This window comes from Pan troglodytes, chromosome 10 (genome assembly GCF_028858775.2).
Source record: "Pan troglodytes isolate AG18354 chromosome 10, NHGRI_mPanTro3-v2.0_pri, whole genome shotgun sequence".
NCBI lineage: Eukaryota > Metazoa > Chordata > Mammalia > Primates > Hominidae > Pan > Pan troglodytes.
The window spans coordinates 56763604-56783501 of NC_072408.2; the positions used below are offsets into that span (position 1 = coordinate 56763604).

The following is a 19898-nucleotide window of genomic DNA, read 5'->3' on the forward strand; positions in this document are numbered from 1 at the left end:
ATTTTCTCAGCATTTGTTTGTCTACAAAAGACTGTATCTTTCCTTCATTTATGAAGCTTAGTTTCACTGGATACAAAATTCTTGTCTTATAATTGTTTTGTTTAAGGAGGTTAAAAGATAGGACCCCAGTCCCTTTTAGCTTGTAGGGTTTCTGCTGAAAAATCTGCTGTTAATCTGACAAGTTTTTCTTTATAGGTTACTGATGCCTTTGCCTCACAGTTCTTAAGATTCTTTCCTCCGTTTTGACTTTAGATAACCTGATGACTGGGAAAGTTTTCCTCAATTATTCCCTCAGATGTGTTTTCCAAACTTTCAGATTTCTCGTTCTCCTCAGGAACACCAATTATTCTTAGGTTTGCTCGTTTAACATAATCCCACACTTCTTGGAGGCTTTGTTCTTTTTTAAAAAATTCTTTTTTGTTTGTTTTTGTTGGATTGGGTTAATTCAAAAGCCTTATCTTTGAACTCTGAAGTTCTTTCTTCTACTTGTTTGATTCTGTTGCTGACTTTCCAGTGCATTTTGCATTTCTCCAAGTGTGTCCTTGATTTCCAGAAGTTGCGATTTTTTTTTTTACTTATGCTATCTATTTTACTGGAGATTTTTCCATTCATATCTTATATCTTTTTTTTTTTTAAGTTATACTCTACCTTTCTCTGATGCCTCCTTGATTGCCTTAACAACCAACCTTTTGAGTGTTTTTCTCTGGCAATTCAGAGATTTCTTCTTGGTTTGGATCCATTGCTGGTGAGCTAGTATGATCTTCTGGGGGTGTTAAAGAACCTTGTTTGTCACATTACCAGAATTATTTTCCTAGTTCTTTCTCATTTGTGTAGACTATTTCAGAGGGAAGATCTGGGACTCAAGGGCTGCTGCTCAGATTCTTTTGTCCCACGGGGGTGTTCCCTTGATGTGGTGCACTCCTCTTTCCCCTAGGCATGGGGCTTCTTGAGAGCTGAACTGCAGTTACTGTTATTTCTCCTCTGGATCTAGCTACCCAGCGGAGGTATCAGGCTCCAGGCTGGTATTGGGGAGTGTCTGCAAAGAGCCCTGTGATGTGACCTGTCATCAGGTCTGTCAGCCATGGATCCCAACAACTACTCTGGTGGAAGTAGAAGGGGAGTAAAGTGGACTCTGTGAGAGTCCTTAGTTGTATTTTTGTTAAGTGTGCTGGTTTTGTGTTGGCTGGCCTCCAGCCAGGAGGTGGTGCTTCAAGACTGCATCAGCTGCAGTTGTATAAGAAGGATACAAGCTTGCTCTAGAGTCATCTTTGGATAAATATTCCGGTTTCTCAGGTAGGGGGGAAGGCCATAGAGCTCTCTAGAGATTATGACCTTTGTCTTTGGCTTCCAGGGTGGGTAGAGAAAGACCATCAGCTGGGGGCAGGGTTAGGCGTGTCTGAACTCAGACTCTCCTTGGGTGGGGCTTGCTGCAGCTGCTGTGGGGGGTGGGGGTGTGATTCCCAGGCCAATGTAGTTATGCTCCCAAGGGGATTATGGCTGTCTCTGTTGCATCACACAGGTCACCAGGGAAGTGAAGGAAAGCCAGCTGCCACAGGCCTCACCCAGCTCCCACACAGCCTGCATCCTGAAAGGCTGGTCTCACTCCTACTGTGCTCCTGCAACAGCACCAAGTATATTTCCAGGGAACTGGTGAGCAGGGCTGAGAACTTGCCCCAGATCACAAGTCTCCCAGCTGAGAAAGCACAGCTCCTCAGTTGTCCCACAGAGCCTGCAGTGGCAATCCACCTCCTTCAAAAGTTCTGTGAATTCTCTCAGCTTTCCTGGTATGTTCCTGTGGTAGTTCTTGGAGCAAAAGTTCACGATGTGGGTGTCCACCTGCTGCTCTGTCCCTCCACATGGCAGCTGCAAGTTAGTGCTTCCTCCTATCAGCCATTTTTCTGATAACCAATCCTCAAGCCCATTTTGAGGTTTATTATGTTATACACTTAATGATGATGATGATGATTACCCTTAATCATAGCACTATTGGCCAGGTGCAGTGGCTCACACCTATAATCCCAGCACTTTGGGAGGGTGAGGCGGGAGAATCACGAGGTGAAGAGATGGAGACCATCCTGGCCAACATGGTGAAACCTTGTCTCTACTAAAAATAAAAAAATTAACTGGACATGGTGGTACATGCCTGTAGTCCCAGCTACTTGGGAGGCTGAGGCAGGAGAATTGCTTGAACCCAGGAGGCAAAGGTTGCAGTGAGCTGAGTTCATGCCACTGCATTCCAGCCTAGTGACAGAGCATGACTCCATCTAAAAACAAACAAACAAACTCCAAAACAACAACAACAAAAAACCCATAGCACTATTATCCTATGTTACAGATATGAAAATTGGGGCTGGGATGGTTTATACAGTTTGAGCAAATTTAGGTAGGACTTCCTTTCCTTCTTTCCTTTCTTTTCCTTCTATTTATTCATTCAATATTTTATTACATATTCATTGCCTATACTGTGTCTAACACTCCAGTGTATATGTGCCTTACATTGGACTGCATTGTATAAGAAGGCAATAACCTTTTATTTCTTAAGCCACTGAGATTTCTTAGTTGTTTGTTTTTGGTTTTTGTTTTTTATAACAACCCACAACTGACTAATGCAAAAGTATTGGTCAAATCTGTCCTTGTGACTTCAAATGTTGAAAAAATTAATATATGGAATTGTTTCCTTGTAATGTGAATAAAACATTTGAGATGGTGTGGTTACGATGATGGGACTGTATGACAGCTTATTGCAGTACTCACAGTTCTAACACATTTGCTATGTGATATGTGAAAGGAGCCGGGCACATTCCTCAGCCCCAGGCTCAAAACAAACAAGCCCAGTACAAACACATCCCATCCTCCTATCCCACCACATATCGCCATATATCTCTCAAACTTCCTGAGCCCAGTACAAGCACCACCAGGAAAGTCTCCGATAAGGGGACAGCCGTTCAAAGTTTTACTGAAAGAGCGGGAACCAAAAGAATTCCTTTGTTCCCCTGTAACTTTCAGGCTATAAAAAGCAAACACTCGCATTGTTCAGGGCCCTCTTGTATGCTGTAAGATAGAAGGACCAGGTTCGAACTTGTAGTAAAGATCCTTGCCGCTTGGCTTTGACTCTAGAATCTGGTGGTCTTCTTTGAGGAACTAATGGTCTAGGCATAACATCTGGGGGCTCGTCTGGGATTCCCCAAGCCCAGCAGACCCCTGGTCAACGGATCTGCTAGGATTGATCTACTGATAGGTGAGCTGGCTCGTCTCTGTTTGTCTTGTTTGTCTGTCTGTGTCTGTTCTGAATCCGAATCTGTGACTTGCGAGGTCTGAAACTAGAGCTGGCACAGTCCTGGCGGATGCGCTATAGGACGGCCAGCGGAGACCGGTGGGAGATGTCCCCTGGCTCTCATCTGATCTATATTGCAATCTGAGCTGCCCCGGTTTGGCGGGCAGCAGCTGTCTCTGATCTGAGCTGCCCCGGTTGGGCGGGCAGCAGCTGTCTCTGATCTGAGCTGCCCCGGTTGGGCGGGCAGCAGCTGTCTCTGATCTGAGCTGCCCCGGTTTGGCGGGCAGCAGCCATCTCTGATCTGGGCTGCCCCAGCACGATCGCGATCCAGGCAGCTAACTCTGACCCAGGCTTCCGGTGCGTGCTTGCGATCTGAACTGCCCCGGTTTGGCGGGCAGCAGCTGTCTCTGATCTAGGCTGCTCCAGCGCGACCGCGATCCAGGCAGCTAACTCTGACCCGGGCTTCCGGTGCGCGCTTGCGATCTGAAGTGCCCCGGTTTGGCGGGCAGCAGCTGTCTCTGATCTGGGCTGCCCCAGCGCGACCGCGATCCAGGCAGCTAACTCTGACCCGGGCTTCCGGTGCGCGCTTGCGATCTGAAGTGCCCCGGTTTGGCGGGCAGCAGCTGTCTCTGATCTGGGCTGCCCCAGCGCGACCGCGATCCAGGCAGCTAACTCTGACCCGGGCTTCCGGTGCGCGCTTGCGATCTGAACTGCCCCGGTTTGGCGGGCAGCAGCTGTCTCTGATCTGGGCTGCCCAAGCACGACCGCGATCCAGGCAGCTAACTCTGACCCGGGCTTCCGGTGCGCGCTTGCGATCTGAAGTGCCCCGGTTTGGCGGGCAGCAGCTGTCTCTGATCTGGGCTGCCCCAGCGCGACCGCGATCCAGGCAGCTAACTCTGACCCGGGCTTCCAGTGCGCGCTTGCGATCTGAAGTGCCCCGGTTTGGCGGGCAGCAGCTGTCTCTGATCTGGGCTGCCCCAGCACGACCGCGATCCAGGCAGCTAACTCTGACCCGGGCTTCCGGTGCGCGCTTGCGATCTGAAGTGCCCCGGTTTGGTGGGCAGCAGCTGTCTCTGATCTGGGTTGCCCCAGCGCGACCGCGATCCAGGCAGCTAACTCTGACCAGGGCTGCCAAAGTGCGCCTGCGATTAGATATCATTAATAAGTCAGATCAGATTTCCTTTACAAAGATTCAAACCCACATTCCTTTACAGGAAGAGACTACAAATTATTACAGGATAGGTAATACCCAGAGCACTCCTCTATCTCTCCTTACAAGTAATTTCAAAGAAGTTAGAGCAAGAGGCCATGATCTTGGTATAGAAATCAGGAAAAGAAAGCTAATTACTCTGTGTCGCTCCGAATGGCCTGCCTTTGATGTAAGGTGGCCGCCCGAAAGGACCTTCTGACTTGCTGTTATCACTATGGTAAAGTCCAAGATTTTCCTACCTGGGCATGCGGGCCACTTAGATCAAATCCCATATATCCTCATATGGCAAGACCTTGTTGAGAATCTGCCTCCTTGGCTGTCCCCTTTCCAATTGGCCTCTGAACCCTGTAAGGCACTGGTTGCTCGACCACTAAAATCCAAGCAACCAACTGCCCCCCCCCCATCCTGTTCTACCTGACAGCGAAGACCCACTGTTCACAGAACCCCCTCCGTACCCCTCCGGGCCCCAGGCCCCAGCCCCCCTGGCTGAGCTGCGGGAAGGAGCAGGCGGACGGGAGGCGGCCGGCACACACAGGCCCGCTGAAAAGGAAAGTAACTTTGAAAGGCCGGCAGGGCAGACACGAGGGCGCACTTCACGGACTAGCCCCCCTCAGCCGCCTGACTCCACAGTGGCTTTACCCCTTCGGGAAATAGGACCCCCAGTTGACACAGGAATCCCCAGACTCCAGTACTGGCCATTCTCCACCAGTGATCTGTATAACTGGAAGACTCAGAGTGCTCGGTTTTCAGACAACCCCAAAGATTTACTGGCTTTACTAGATAGTGTCATGTTCACCCACCAGCCCACTTGGGATGATTGTCAGCAGCTCCTCCGAATCTTGTTCACCACGGAAGAGCGAGAAAGAATACAGATAGAAGCTAGAAAGCTGGTCCCGGGGGACGACGGTCAACCGACTGCCAACCCCGACCTCATAAACGCAACCTTTCCTCTGACCAGGCCGGCGTAGGACTACAACACGGCAGAAGGTAAAGGACGGCTACACCTTTATTGCCAGACTCTAATGGCAGGTCTCCGGGCAGCTGCTCGCAAGCCCACTAATTTGGCTAAAGTATATTCTATTCTGCAGGGAAAGACAGAGAGCCCAGCTACCTACTTAGAAAGATTAATGGAAGCTTTTAGACAGTACACCCCCATAGATCCAGAGGCTCCAAGAAGTCAGGCAGCTGTTGTAATGTCTTTCGTAAATCAGGCAGCCCCAGATATTAAGAGAAAACTCCAGAAATTAGAAGACTTGGAAGGAAAGCGGATTCAAGACCTCCTTCAGATAGCCCAGCAGGTTTACAATAACAGAGATACTCCAGAGGAAAAACAATTTAAGGCCACTGAAAAAATGACCAAGGTCCTGGCAGCAGTAGTACAGAAAAAGCATCTACAGCCAGAGTACACCCAACCTAGGCGGCCCCCCCCGGCATGATAATCTGAGCAAAGACCAATGTGCCTACTATAAGGGGGCTGGCCACTAGGTAAGAGACTGCCCCAAAAAGAAACAACGAGGACAGGGACCCCCTGGGTCTACACCCGTACTAGTCACTCAAGACGAAGACTAAGGAAGACAGGGTTCCGTCCCCCTCCCCGAACCTAAGGTAACTTTGCAAGTGAAGAAGTCCCCAGTCCAGTTCTTAGTCGATACAGGAGCACAGCACTTGGTCTTAGTTCCTGTCAAAGAAGTTAGACCCAGTGGCTGCCAAATGGCCCCCTTGTCTCCGAATGATTGCGGCCATGGCTCTGATGGTGCAAGATGCTGATAAACTTGTCATAAGGCAAGAATTGCAGGTCGTTACTCCACATGCCATCGAAGGTGTACTCAAACAGCCACCTAATCGATGGATGAGTAACGCCCGGCTCACCCACTACCAAGGACTACTACTAAATCCTCTCAGGATAATTTTCCTGCCCCCAACGACCTTAAACCCTGCCTCGCAGCTGCCCAACCCAGACCTGGACGCCCCACTCCATGACTGCACCAAGATACTAGCTCAGGTGCACGGAGTTCGAGAAGACCTGCAGGACCGCCCACTTCCTGATGCCGACCTCGTCTGGTTCACTGATAGGAGCAGCTTCATGCATCAAGGCCAGAGGTACGCTGGAGCGGCAGTAACTTCAGAGACTGAGGTAATCTAGGCAGAACCCCTGCCCCCGAGGACATCGGCCCAGAAGGCCGAACTGATAGCGCTCACCCAAGCTCTTACCTTAAGGGCAGGGAAAAAGCTGACAGTATATACAGACAGCCGATATGCTTTTGCAATGGTGCATATACATAAGGCCATTTACAGGGAGCGAAATTTACTGACGGCTGAAAGAAAAGAGATAAAAAACAAGCAAGAGATCCTAGCCCTGCTAACAGCCCTATGGAGGCCAGAAAAATTAGCCATTGTACATTGCCCAGGGCATCAGAAACTAACTACTCCAACTGCTCAAGGCAACTTTCTGGCAGACCAAACTGCAAGGAATGTAGCGAAGGCTCCCAGCCAACTCCTTGCACTCCAGCTCCCTGACCCGGGCCCCCGGGACTTGCCATATTTCCCTGAATATTCAGAACAAGAGCTCCAGTAGATTGACAAACTTCCCCTGAAACAAATCCAGAATAGGTGGTAGACTGATACTAATGACCAAACCATCCTACCAGAAAAATTAGGACAACAAGTGTTAGAACACATCCACCGAACCACCCACCTGGGGGCCCGGCAGATGATAGACCTGATCAGATGCTCCAAGCTCAAAATCAGACATATAGCTGAGACGGCCAGCAGTATCGTGACAAGTTGAAAAGTCTGCCAGCTTAACAACGCATACCCCCAATCTCAAGCTGCAGCAAGAACAAGGCTCAGGGGAACCAGGCCCGGTATCTACTGGGAAGTAGATTTTACTGAAATAAAGCCAGGAAAGTACAGGTACCGGTACTTACTTGTCTTTGTAGATACTTTTTCAAGGTGGACTGAAGCATTCCCAACCAAAAGAGAAACTGCTCAGGTCGTAGCAAAGAAAATTCTAGAAGATATCTTTCCCAGGTATGGCTTACCCATCCAGATAAAGTCAGATAATAGGCCCGCTTTCATCGCTAAGGTAAGTCAGGACTTGGCTTCCATCCTTAGGGCAAATTAGAAACTACATTGCGCTTACAGGCCCCAGAGTTCAGGACAGGTGGAAAGGATGAATCGGACCTTAAAAGAGACCTTAACTAAATTGACTATAGAGACTGGCGCTAATTAGGTAGTCCTTCTCCCCTATGCTCTGTTCCAGGCCCGTAATACCCCTTACAAACTAGGCCTTACCCCTTATGAAATCATGTATGGTAGACCTCCACCCCTAGTTCCTAGCTTAAAAGATGACCTGCTTAAGTCTGAAACAGAAAATGTCTCTGAATTCTTATTTTCCTTACAAGCCTTACAGAAAATTCACCAAGAAATTTGGCCCAAGCTGAAAGAGCTATATGAGACCAGTCCCCCACCGACACCCCATCCGTACCAGCCGGGAGACTAGGTCCTAGTTAAGCGACACCGACAAGAGACCCTAGAGCCCAGGTAGAAAGGACCACTCCAAGTACTCCTGACCACACCCACCGCCCTGAAAGTAGAAGGCATTGCGTCGTGGATCCACTACACCCACGTCAAGCCAGTGGACTCAACCTCCGACCTTCTAAGGCCAATCACAGCGGCGGCTGAAGCACCAGACACGTGGACTGTGGACAGAGCTAAGAACAACCCCTTAAAACTCACCCTGCGCCAGCAGCATAGCTCACTGCAAACATGCAGTTAAGTAGTCTAACTCTAACATTAGTCACCCTAGTGGCCGCTAAAGAAAACATAAAGCCAGCTCCTAATCCCTTTGTCTGGAGATTCTGGCTTTATAAAAACCAAACCCACCCTAGGCAACCTCATAAGCCCGGGAAATTAGTGGCCAGTGCAGATTGCCCCTCCTCAAGGTGCAATAGCCCAATTTTACTAAATTTTACCAATTTCCCAGTAGCCAAACCAGTGGCACCAATAATATGCTTCGAGTATGATCAGACTGAATAAAATTGTAAGCACTATTGGTGGCACCAAAGTGCCGGCTGCCCTTATAACTATTGTAACATCCATAAATACCAATAGTGGGGTGGAAAAGAACAGATAGATCCCAGATGGCCCTTCCATCGCAGACGAGATAGAGACCTTTCATATACATAGATAGTTAAAGACCCCTAGAACTCCCGCTGGACCACGCCTCAACACAAGTCTGTATACTACTCCTCCACCTCCACATGGCCTAGCAGTCACCTCTATCTGTGGCAAAGTCTAGTGCAGGTACGGCCCCTGGTCCATAGAAATATCCAGCGACAAGAAAACCGCCTGACACAAGATTTACGTCCTTTTTCCTAGTTAAAATTATTGCAAGAAGGATTAGAACTTGCCAACCTTACAGGACTTCACAGCCTGTCTGGCTGCTTTCTATGTGCCACTCTAAGGCGTCCACCACTAACCGCTGTCCCCCTGCCATGAGGATCCTCCACCTCTGCCCAAGCTAACAACCACCGAAACCTCTCATATGCCCCTATCCCTAACGTGCCACTATACCTAAACCCCAGTCAAGAAAAGTTTCCCTACTGTTTCTCAGGAACTAATTCCAGCCTCTGCAACATCACTGCAACGCCCCCTAACATCACCTTAAAGGCTCCGTCAGGCATATTCTTCTGGTGTAATAGAACATTATCTAAAAACCTATCAAGCCCCTCTGTTACCAACCTACTGTGTCTTCCTGTCACATTAGTTCCCCGGTTAACTCTACTTACTGCCGGCGAGTTCCTAAAGTATACCGGTAACTGGACTAGTGCTGTTATTCACCCAGACCCTAGACCGAGACCTGCATGAGCCATATTTCTCCCCCTCATTGCAGGAATCTCCCTCACCGCATCCTTCATGGCGGCCGGACTGGCTGGGGGAGCCCTAGGTCACACCCTCATAGAAAGTAACAAGCTGTACCAACAATTTGCCGTTGCTATAAAGGAGTCAGCTAAGTCCCTTGCCTCCCTCCAGCGGCAGCTCACGTCCCTAGCACAAGTAACCTTGCAGAACCAGAAGGCCTTAGACCTACTCACTGCTGAAAAAGGGGGAACGTGTATGTTTCTAAAGGAAGACTGTTGTTTCTACATAAATGAATCAGGGCTCGTAGAAGACTGGGTCCAACAGTTACGCAAGTTAAGCACAGAAGTAAGAACACGGCAGTTTGCTTCAGCTGCAGACGAATAGTAGAACTCATCTATGTTTTCTCTGTTAGCCCCCTACCTTAGACCCCTGCTGAGTCTACTATTTCTGCTTACCGTAGGACCTTGTGTTGTTAACAGAATTTTGCGGTTCGTTAAAGAAAAGTTTAACACTGTACAACTCATAGTCCTCAGAGCCCAATACCAACCTGTAAACGCTGAAACAGAATCAGACTTATAAGACCCAAGATTGGCTCTAAAAAATACCTGAAAAGAAAGGGGGGAATGAAAGGAGCCGGGCACATTCCTCAGCCCCAGGCTCAAAACAAACAAGCCCAGTACAAACACATCCCATCCTCCCATCCCACCACATATCGCCATATATCTCTCAAAGTTCCTGAGCCCAGTACAAACACCACCAGGAAAGTCTCTGATAAGGGGACAGCCGTTCAAAGTTTTACTGAAAGAGCGGGAACCAAAAGAATTCCTTTGTTCCCCTGTAACTTTCAGGCTATAAAAAGCAAACACTCGCATTGTTCAGGGCCCTCTTGTATGCTGTAAGATAGAAGGACCAGGTTCGAACTTGTAGTAAAGATCCTTGCTGCTTGGCTTTGACTCTAGACTCTGGTGGTCTTCTTTGAGGAACTAACGGTCTAGGCATAACATATGTTTACTTGGAGATTAAACCACATGCCCTTTGTATTATTCAGGGTGTGTGTATTCATTTATTTTGACCTGGTACTTTTATTCTATTTGTACTATGTACAGAGCTTTGGTCTTCTCATTTCTAATCAGTTTTCTCTTTCTATCTCTCTGTACTCTCAATTGTTTTAGTGTTTAGTCTAGTAGTAGTTTCTAGTCTAGTAGTCTATTTGGTCTTTCCTGAAATGTTTATTTAATCTTTATGATTTTTTCACAGTTTTATCTTCCTTACATCTTTAAGACCTTCATTGCATAAATGTTCAATGATGCACACAATTTTTTATTGAATACGCAAACACTCTGAAAGTCACATTTTAAAAAGCCCTTTAATGCATTGTATTACGTTCAAAATCAGTGATGCATGTTTAATATTATATGCTTAGCATGTTCCAAAATTAATTTAAAATATTAAGCCAACATGTCCTTAGAAATGCATTCAATTTTTTTTTACCTGACAGTGTCAATTTTTCATATTATCACTGGGAACTTCTCTTTTCATTGGTAGATGTGATTATCTGAAAACTCACTGAGCTGAATCTTGGAAAAAGATAAGAATTTGGATTTTAATTGGTTCTTTAACAGCCCTGTGAAATTAATACATAAAGAAGAAATAAAAAACAGCAAAAAACTGAAAAACATTGGAAACTATAATTTCACTTACTTTTATTCTTAATAAGGCAGGAAAATAAAGGAATTATAGATTTTCTGGAAGAATAATTGTCAGAAGAGAAAGTTTCCAGAGTAAACTCCACTGACAGTTCATTTCATGCAGTCATTGAGTAAACTGCCACTCTGTGCTAGGCACTGGCAATACAAAGATCTGTAATATGTGTTGATCAAGGTATATATGGATGGAGTCAGTGAGAGGTAGATATGCAGACAGACAATTACAATACAATACTTAATTTCCCTAATAAAGCAAGCCTTGTACAAAGAACAAACATTTGATGTCCTTGGGAAAACAGGAACACTTCATACAGGATGGGCCAATAATGCAAGGACTAATGGGACTTGGTAGAGAGACAAGGGCATCCAATACTGGTAAGGTAGTATGAACAGCTCTGGATAAAGACAGGGAAAGCAGTGAGTGCTTGGGAAATTGCAAATGATTTGGTGTGCTTGGAGAACAAAGTGAGAAGTGGATAGGATGCTGGGTGGGAAGGGTGAAGGTGGAGATGACAAAACAAGACTGTAGGCAATACTACTGGAATATAAGTTTATCCTTAGGAAATGATATGTTATTGTGTGATTTAAAATCAGGGAGTCATAGGATCAGAGTTGTGTTTTAGGAAGATCATCTATCAATGGTGTGCCGGATGCAAGAAGTTGCCGAGGATGATGGCCGGAGGGTAGCTTAGGAGCCTACTAGCATAGTCCGTGTACAAAATGAGGGACTGACTAGGGGAGGGCCGTAGAGAAACACAGAAAGGGAGGAAGATATGAAATATTTAGGAGATAGAATTGAGTGGATTTGGTACCTCATTAGATATAATCAACGGGGAAGGAAAAGGTATCGAGGATAAATGTCAGGTTTCTGGCTTGGTTAATTGCATTCTCAGTGTTTTCACTCATAACAATAAGAAATGCAGGATCTTGTAGACTGAATTTTGACCATCCCCATTCATGTGTTGGAGCCCTAACCCTCAACATCCCTGGGTTTGGAGATGGGGCCTTTAAGGAGGTAAGTAAGGTTAAACGAGATCGTAAGTGTGGGCTCCTAATCTGATAGGACATATAAGAGGAAGAGACACTACATTTTTCTCTTTCCCTCTTTCTCTTCCTCATTCTCCCCCCAATATCCCCTCTCTTTCTCTCTCCTCACAGGAAAGGCTAGATGCTGACAGCTTGATCTTGGACCTCAAGTTTTCTGAATTGTGATAAATAGATGTTTATAATAAAGCCACCCAGTCTGTGGTATCTTGTTGTGATAGCTGGACCTGACTAATACACAGGGCATGTGGCAAGTTTAAGGAGAAGATGTCTTTCTGAAACATTTGAATCAATCAGAAGTTCTTTTGGAACAACTAAGGAAAGATGTCAGGTAAGTGGATGAATATATCTCTTTGAGTCAGGAGAGTTCTGGGTTGAAGATATAATTTTGGAAGTTACTGGGAAATATGCATAGTAGTGGAAGCCTTTAAAATGGTTATGATGGCTGCCAGTGAACAGGCTGATTCCTTCATCTATTTAGCAAATAACTAACAAATATTTACCATATTCCAGAAATTCTATGCACTTAGAGAGTGAATAAAACAGTAATCCCTGAGCTTCTAGAACTTTGAGAAAGACAGTATATGATAACTGTGATATGAAAGCATATTATACAGAATGTTAGAATAGAATAAATGATGTAGAATAAGATAAAGTTAGCTACGGTAAGAGGAATTGGGAGTGCTGGACTGGGGCAAGGTGAAGATTGCACTGTTTACAAGATAGTCAGATAAAAATGATTTGAAGGAGGGTGGGAGACTGCAAGGATTTATCTCGGTGAAGAGCATTCCAAACAGAGGTAACAGGCGCTGCAAGGGTTTATGGCTGGGATGTGTTGACCAGGTGGTCAGTGTGGCTTGAGCGGAGTGAGTGAGAAGGGTGATGGTAGATGAAGTCGGAGAATTCACAGTAGGGTAGGTGTTCAGATCAGGGCTCCATATAGGCTAAGGACTTTGACTTTGAGTCAAATGTGATGTAATTGGGGATTTTAAGTAGAGAGTGATGATAGGCTCTGTCTTATGTTTAAACACATCATTCTGACTGCTTTATGAGAACATAAACTGCAATAGGGCAAGTGCTGAAGCAGAAAGACTGGCTAGAAGGCTATTCCATAGTTCCAGAAGAAAGATAGATGGTGGTAGCTTGGATCCACTTGCTGACTGCAGTGAGGGAGAGAAGTGATAGAATTCTGCATATATTTTGAAGGTAGAGCTAGAAGGATTTGTTTCTGGATTGGTAGAGTTTAAGAGAAAGAGTCAAGCATGAGACCAAGCTTTCCAGCCTTAGCATCGAGAAGTATGGAGTTAGCTTGTACTGAAATGGAGCAGATTTCTCTTTTTTTCTTTTTGGTTTCAGTGGAGGGTGGCGGGTGGGGGTGGGGGGGCTCTGGGGGCAGGGGGTGCAGTGCAGAGAGAGGGAGGTAAGGGAAACTTTTTTTGATATGTTAAATTTTCTTGTCCAGTGCATATTGAAGTGCAAATGTGGTGAAGGTAGTTGGATTGTTTGAGTCTGAATTCAGGGAAGAAGTCTGTTCTCAATTTACAAATTTGAAAATTATCAATACATAGATGTTATTTAAAGCCATGAGACTGAATGAAACCCCTTAAGAAGATATTACAGACTGAGAAAAGAAGAGAGCTCAGGCATGAGTCCTGGGCACTCTAATATTAAGAGATTGAAAAGAGAAGTGGAAAACAGAAAAAAAGATTGAGAAAGTGTGACCAGTGAGATAGAAAGAAAACCAAGAACGTGTGGTTCCTGGAAGCTGAGTGGAGGAAGCAGAAAAGGGATGAGGGATCAACTATGTCAAATGCTCCTGACAGTCACTTATACAATAACGACTAGGCCGGGTGTGGTGGCTCACGCTTGTAATCTCAGCACTTTGGGAGGCTGAGGCGGGCAGATCACAAGGTCAGGAGATCGAGACCATCCTGGCTAACATGGTGAAACCCAGTCTCTACTAAAAAAATACGAAAAATTAGCCTGGCATGGTGGCTGGCGCCTGTAGTCCCAGCTACTTGGAAGGCTGCGGCAGGAGAAAAGCGTGAACCCAGGAAGCGGAGCTTGCAGTGAACACAGATGCGCCACTGCACTCCAGCCTGGGTGACAGAATGAGACTTCATCTCAAAAAAAAAAAAAGTAGTAAAACAGAGGTTCCCAGCCTTTCTTAGTTTATGTCACCCTTGCTGTCTGGGTAGTTTTGTATGGGTCTCCTAGGCCAAAAGAAATACATAACAATTTTGTTTATTAAGTGGCCTTACCCCAAACATTTCATAAGTATTTTTGTCCTATCAACTTAGTAGCCATTTGGAAACCTAAAACATACAAATTTAAAGAAAAAAATTAATATTTAATTTTATTCTAACATAACCGTAATTACTTTCTAATGAGATGCGTGTACCCGTTGGTATTGTTAGGAATAACGCTAAACCTTGGAAACTGTTTGAGAACTGCCAAATTCATTTCCTATTCCACACTGGTTTTTGTACAGTCCTTAACTTTTTATTACAAACACCAGAAACCCAGATCTGCAAAAATATGATATCATTGAAAGGAATGCAGTGCAATCTAACATTGTAATTGTGAGCTAACTTGAGCTAGTAGCTTGGGCAGAATTTGAGAGATAGTTTTCCTTGAAATTTTAAAATATCCCGAGGGGTTCAGTGAGTTTGCTGGCTACTTAGGGAGCCTTGGAACCTAGAAGGAGAACTGAGGTGCCGAGAATTGACCACTGGGTTTTGCAGCCGGATTCATAGATAGGTAGACCATATATTTTATCATCCAAATAGAGATAACACAGGTAAAAATGAAAGGGTGCACTAGCATTATTAAATGTGACATCTGGAGTAACAGATTGTTGGGGAAAACTGGAACTATTGACTACCTAGTAACTTAGGTGGAAAGGTGGGGTGAGAACCTGATTTGAGTGTCTTTAAGAATGAATGTGAAAAGAGATGTTGAAGGCAATGAGTACTGAAGAAAACTGAGAGTTGAGAACACAGCCTAGCATTTATGGAGCTGACGGAGGAAAAAAGAGCAAAATGATAGGAAAGAAGCAAGAGACAAACCAAAGGAGGGGAAAATTGCAAGGCGGTTGTGTTTGATGGCATCAAATGCAAAAAGCAAACAAAATAAAACAATTGAAATGTATCCATAGGACTTGCAAGAAAGACAAGAACAGTCTTTGTTGACCTATGGGGATTATTAAGCTAACATTTAGTTAGTTGAGGGATGTAGAGAAGAAATAGAGGCAGCTTGTTCCTTGTAAAATAGATGAGTGGGGCAAAGGCTAGAAAATGTTGCATGTAAGCAGACTGAATTATTTGAAAATGTATCTCACACTTGAGAATCACCTTTTTTTTAAAGCATTTGATGTGATGTTATTGTTCATCTTTGTAACTGCTTTGTAATTTTACATGCACTTATGATCATTGAATTTATTCCCGTGGGAAGAAAACCTGAAAAACATTTCAAGGACCATTTAAACTCTCATCTCTTCCTCAGTGCTTTCAGAAATCCTCTGAGATTTACACTTTCTTTCATTTCTTTTTGAGAATTTGTCGTTTTGTTTTTGCATTTAGTCTTTTACTGATCTCTTATTTTCAAAGTGTAAGCCTCCTTTTCCCAGTAGCTGTAAACATTCTGAACTATGACCCTCCTGGCATGCATCAGGGATGCTCTAACCTTGCACGGGCTGCTTATAAAGACCCTCTTCTTCTTTGCTTCAGATCTGTGTTCAAATGTCCCCTTCTTAAAGAGGCATGTCCTAGGCACACCTATTTAAATTGCAACCTGTCTGATATGCTTTTGATGTCCCCTCCAAATCTCATGTCAAAATGTAATCACCAGTGTTGAAGGTGGGGCCTAGTGGGAGGTGTTTGGATTATGGGGGCAAAACCCTCATAAAAGGCTTAGTGCCATCCCCTTGGTGATGAGAGAGTTCTCTGGAGATCTGGTTGTTTGAAAGTGAGTGGCATCTCCCCCTTCTGTCTCTCTTGTTCCCACTCTCATCATGTGATGTGCCTGCTTCCACATCACCTTCTGCCACTAGTAAAAGCTCCCTGAGGCCTCCCCAGAAGCTGAGCAACGCCAGCACCATGCTTGCATGGCCTACAGAACCATGAGCCAATCAAACTCTTTTAAATTACCCAGTCTCAAGTATGCTTTTATAGAAATGCAAGAAGATCTTGACACACCTTCCTTCTCTCAGCCCATTACCTGTATCTCAATCACTATTATCCTGCTCCATTTTTTCCTAAAACATTTTCAAATTCTGACATATAATTACTTTTATGTTTAGTGTTCATCTTCTGTGTTCCATGAAATAGAACATAACTTCCACCATGGCAGAGATTTAGGAGGAAGAGGGTGGTCTCTTTTGTTCACTGATGATCCTAACAGCCCAGTGTATAAAATATGCTCAATAAGTTACTTCTTGAGTGAATAAATTTGATTTTTATGAATCTCCTTCAGCAAGTCTCCCCTGTGGCCTCAATGTCTCCTTTTTTAATTTCAAAGAACTGACTTGAATTGGTTCAGAAATCTGAAAAGTTTCCTAAATTCCCAAAGCCATGACAATTGCTTCCTTTATCTCTCAGTGGGCCGAAGCACATTTCTGTCTAGAGTGGCCAGTCAAGAGCTTTTCTTTCTTTCTTTTTTTTTCCTAAGCCTTGAATGAAATGCTTTTTGAAAATTACATGGACTACTTTCATGTTCCACATTTTTATTTAGAATTTCTTTAATTGACTTTTATCTTTTTTATTTGTCCCTTTTGTGTTCCCTTATACTTTTCATACAGCTTGCTGCCTCAAAATGCTGTTTGATGACACTGGTTTAGAAAATAGAAAACAGATTTTTCTTTTCTCCGAAGAAATAGAAAACTTTCCTCTGTACTCTAAGGGATATACAGGAAGAATAGAAATATGAATTTGAACTATGACTAAGAGTCAGCATGTACTTTCCTTTCTCTGGAAAAAGAAAAGAAAAAAGCTGGAGAAGTAAAGCTCAGAAGCACGGTTGGGTATGGCTGAGTTAAGTAGACTACATGAAAAATAAACAGTCAACAATCTTATAGAGAAAATGAATTTTGCTCCTTGATGTAAGAAAAAGCCCACTCACCTTTATATTTAAAATGTCCTGAGTTGAGGTAAACAATATCTATTTTTGCTATTAAAAAATTCTATTTCTGTCTGATATTTTTCCCAATTGATAGAAATCAGAAGAACACTCCTAGAGAAATTAACACTAAAATGCAAAAGCGCTGTAATAGCTCCTCTTTTATATTATGAATTGACTTTAACCTGATTTGCTCTCTAAATTTCTTAGGTTATTTCTGAATTTTGTTTATAGTTTATTAGCATGTTAAATATTTTTTGTGGTTTTGATTTGCATACATATACAATATTTTGGTTATATTAAAAATAAAATAACTGGTATGTGTTTCCTACCTCCTGATTTGCTTTCTGTTACTGGTATAAGCCTATTTTTACATTGCTGTCAGGCCTGTTTAGTTAATAGGATGTGTTAGCCAGTGTTTTCTGTATATACTTCAGAGGCTTTAGAGTTTTGCAGTTCAGCCCATTGCCTTTTTAAATTACTAGGTTAGAGTGGTTTTAGGTTTACAGTGAAATTAAGCAAAAAGTGTGGAGTTTCCACATACTGCAACTTCTCCCCCTTCCCCTACCCCATCCCTATAATACAGTCTGCCTCACCATCGAGATGCCCTACCATGAACAACTATAAGCCAATAAATTGGAAAACCTAGAAGAAATGGATAAATTCCTGGATACATACAATCTACCAAAATTGAATCATTAAGAAACAGAAAATCTGAACAGATCAAGATCAAGTAACAAAATTGAATCAGTAGTGAAATGTCTCTCATCAAAGAAAACCCCAGGACCCGATGCCTTCACTGCTGAATTCTGTCAAACATTTAAAGAAGAACAATCTGAACAGATCAATATCCAGTAACAAAATTGAATAAGTAATAAAATGCCTCCCATCAAAGAAAAGCCCAGGACCTGACGCCTTCACTGCCACATTCTCTCAAACATTTAAAGAACTAATACCAATACTCTGTAAACTATTCCAAAAATTGAAGAGAAGGGAATACTTCCAAACTCAATCTATGAGGACAGTATTACCCTAATACAAAATCAGACAAGGACACAACCAAAGAAGAAAACTACAGGCCAATATCCCTGATGCACATAGATGCAAAAATCTCAACAAAATATTAGCAAGCCAAATTCAACAGCACATTAAAAATACCATTAACCATGATCAAGTAGGATTCATCCCAGGTATGCAAGAATGATTCAAGAACATGGAAACCCGGCCGGGTGCGGTGGCTCATGCCTGTAATCCCAGCACTCTGGGAGGCCGAGGCGGGCAGATCACCTGAGGTCGAGAGTTCGAGACCAGCCTGACCAACATGGAGAAACCCCATCTCTACTGAAAATACAAAATTAGCCGGGAGTGGTGGCGCACTCCAGCCTGGACATCAAGAGCGAAACTCTTTCTCAAAAAAAAAAAAAAAAAAAAAAGGAAACCAGTAAACTTGATATATCACATTAACAAAATCAAGCACAAAACCCATGTGGTTATTTCAAAAATCAGTAGCATTTTATACACCAATAGTAAACTATATGAAAAAGAAAGCAAGAAGGCAATCCCATTTATAACACCTATAAAAATACATAGGAGTAAATTCAACCAAGGAGGTGAAAGATCTCTACAATGAAAAGTATAAAACATTGATGGAAGAAATTGAATGAAAAGATATTTTATGTACAAGAATTGAAAGAATTAATATTGCTAAAATGTCCATATCACTCAAATAATCTACAGATTTAACACAATTATCTATCAAAATACCAATGACATTCTTCATGGAAATAGAAAAAACAATACTAAAATTTATATGAAAACACAAAAGACTCCAAATTGCCAAAGTAATGTTGGGCAAAAGGAAAAAAACTGGAGGCATCACACTACCTGATGTCAAAGTGCACTACAAAGCTATAGTAACAAAACACCCTGCTATAAACATAAAAGTAGACATATGGACCAATGGAACAGGAAAGAAAAGTCAGAAATAAATGCACTCACTTAGAGCCAACTTATTAAGATTTAAGTATGATCTTAATAAGACCATAATGTATACAGGCACTAAGTTAACTAAAAATACACAAATACTTTAGGCATGCAAATTTGAAAGTCTAATCAAAGACATGGAAAACAATCTGGAAAAATGGAGTGACATCCCATGTACTTAGATGGAATGACAATATTATAAAAATGTCACTTCTCCCCAAATTAATCTATAAGTTAAGTGCAATTATAAACTTTACTGTTGGATTTTTGAAGAACTTAATGAAGACCCTCTCAAGTTTATTTGGAAGGATACAGATCAATGAACTAAGTCGTCTTTAAGAAGGAATGTACAAGCTTGCCCTTCCAAGTTGCCCTTTCTTTTTTTCTGCACTATATATATATATATATATACACATATCCACATGCATATATAAATAATAAAATATGATAATATGGTTTTGTTTGAAAGAAGCACCTAAAGATTTTAAGAGTATTTTAAGAAAACCAATTCACTAGAAGCTTTTGGATATGATATATTAAACATCATGGAAAAGAGATAACATGCACCTCAACTTACAGTCATAGCATGAGCACTGAGGAACTTTCAGCTGTTCTAATTAGGCAAATACTATTTTGGTCACAAGAATCAGCTTGTATGGTGCCTGTATTTGCTTAGCTAAACTAATAAAGTATCTTTGGTTTG

At 43.3% G+C, this 19898-nt stretch overlaps 1 long non-coding RNA gene across 1 annotated transcript; it reads left to right on the forward strand.

The window, feature by feature from the left end:
• The first annotated feature begins 1564 nt into the window (after nt 1–1564).
• On the forward strand, nt 1565–17177 carry LOC134807433 (uncharacterized). The gene is made up of 3 exons (XR_010147900.1): nt 1565–1784; nt 12212–12428; nt 16896–17177. It is a non-coding gene; the product is annotated as an uncharacterized LOC134807433 (long non-coding RNA).
• The last annotated feature ends 2721 nt before the right edge of the window (nt 17178–19898 follow it).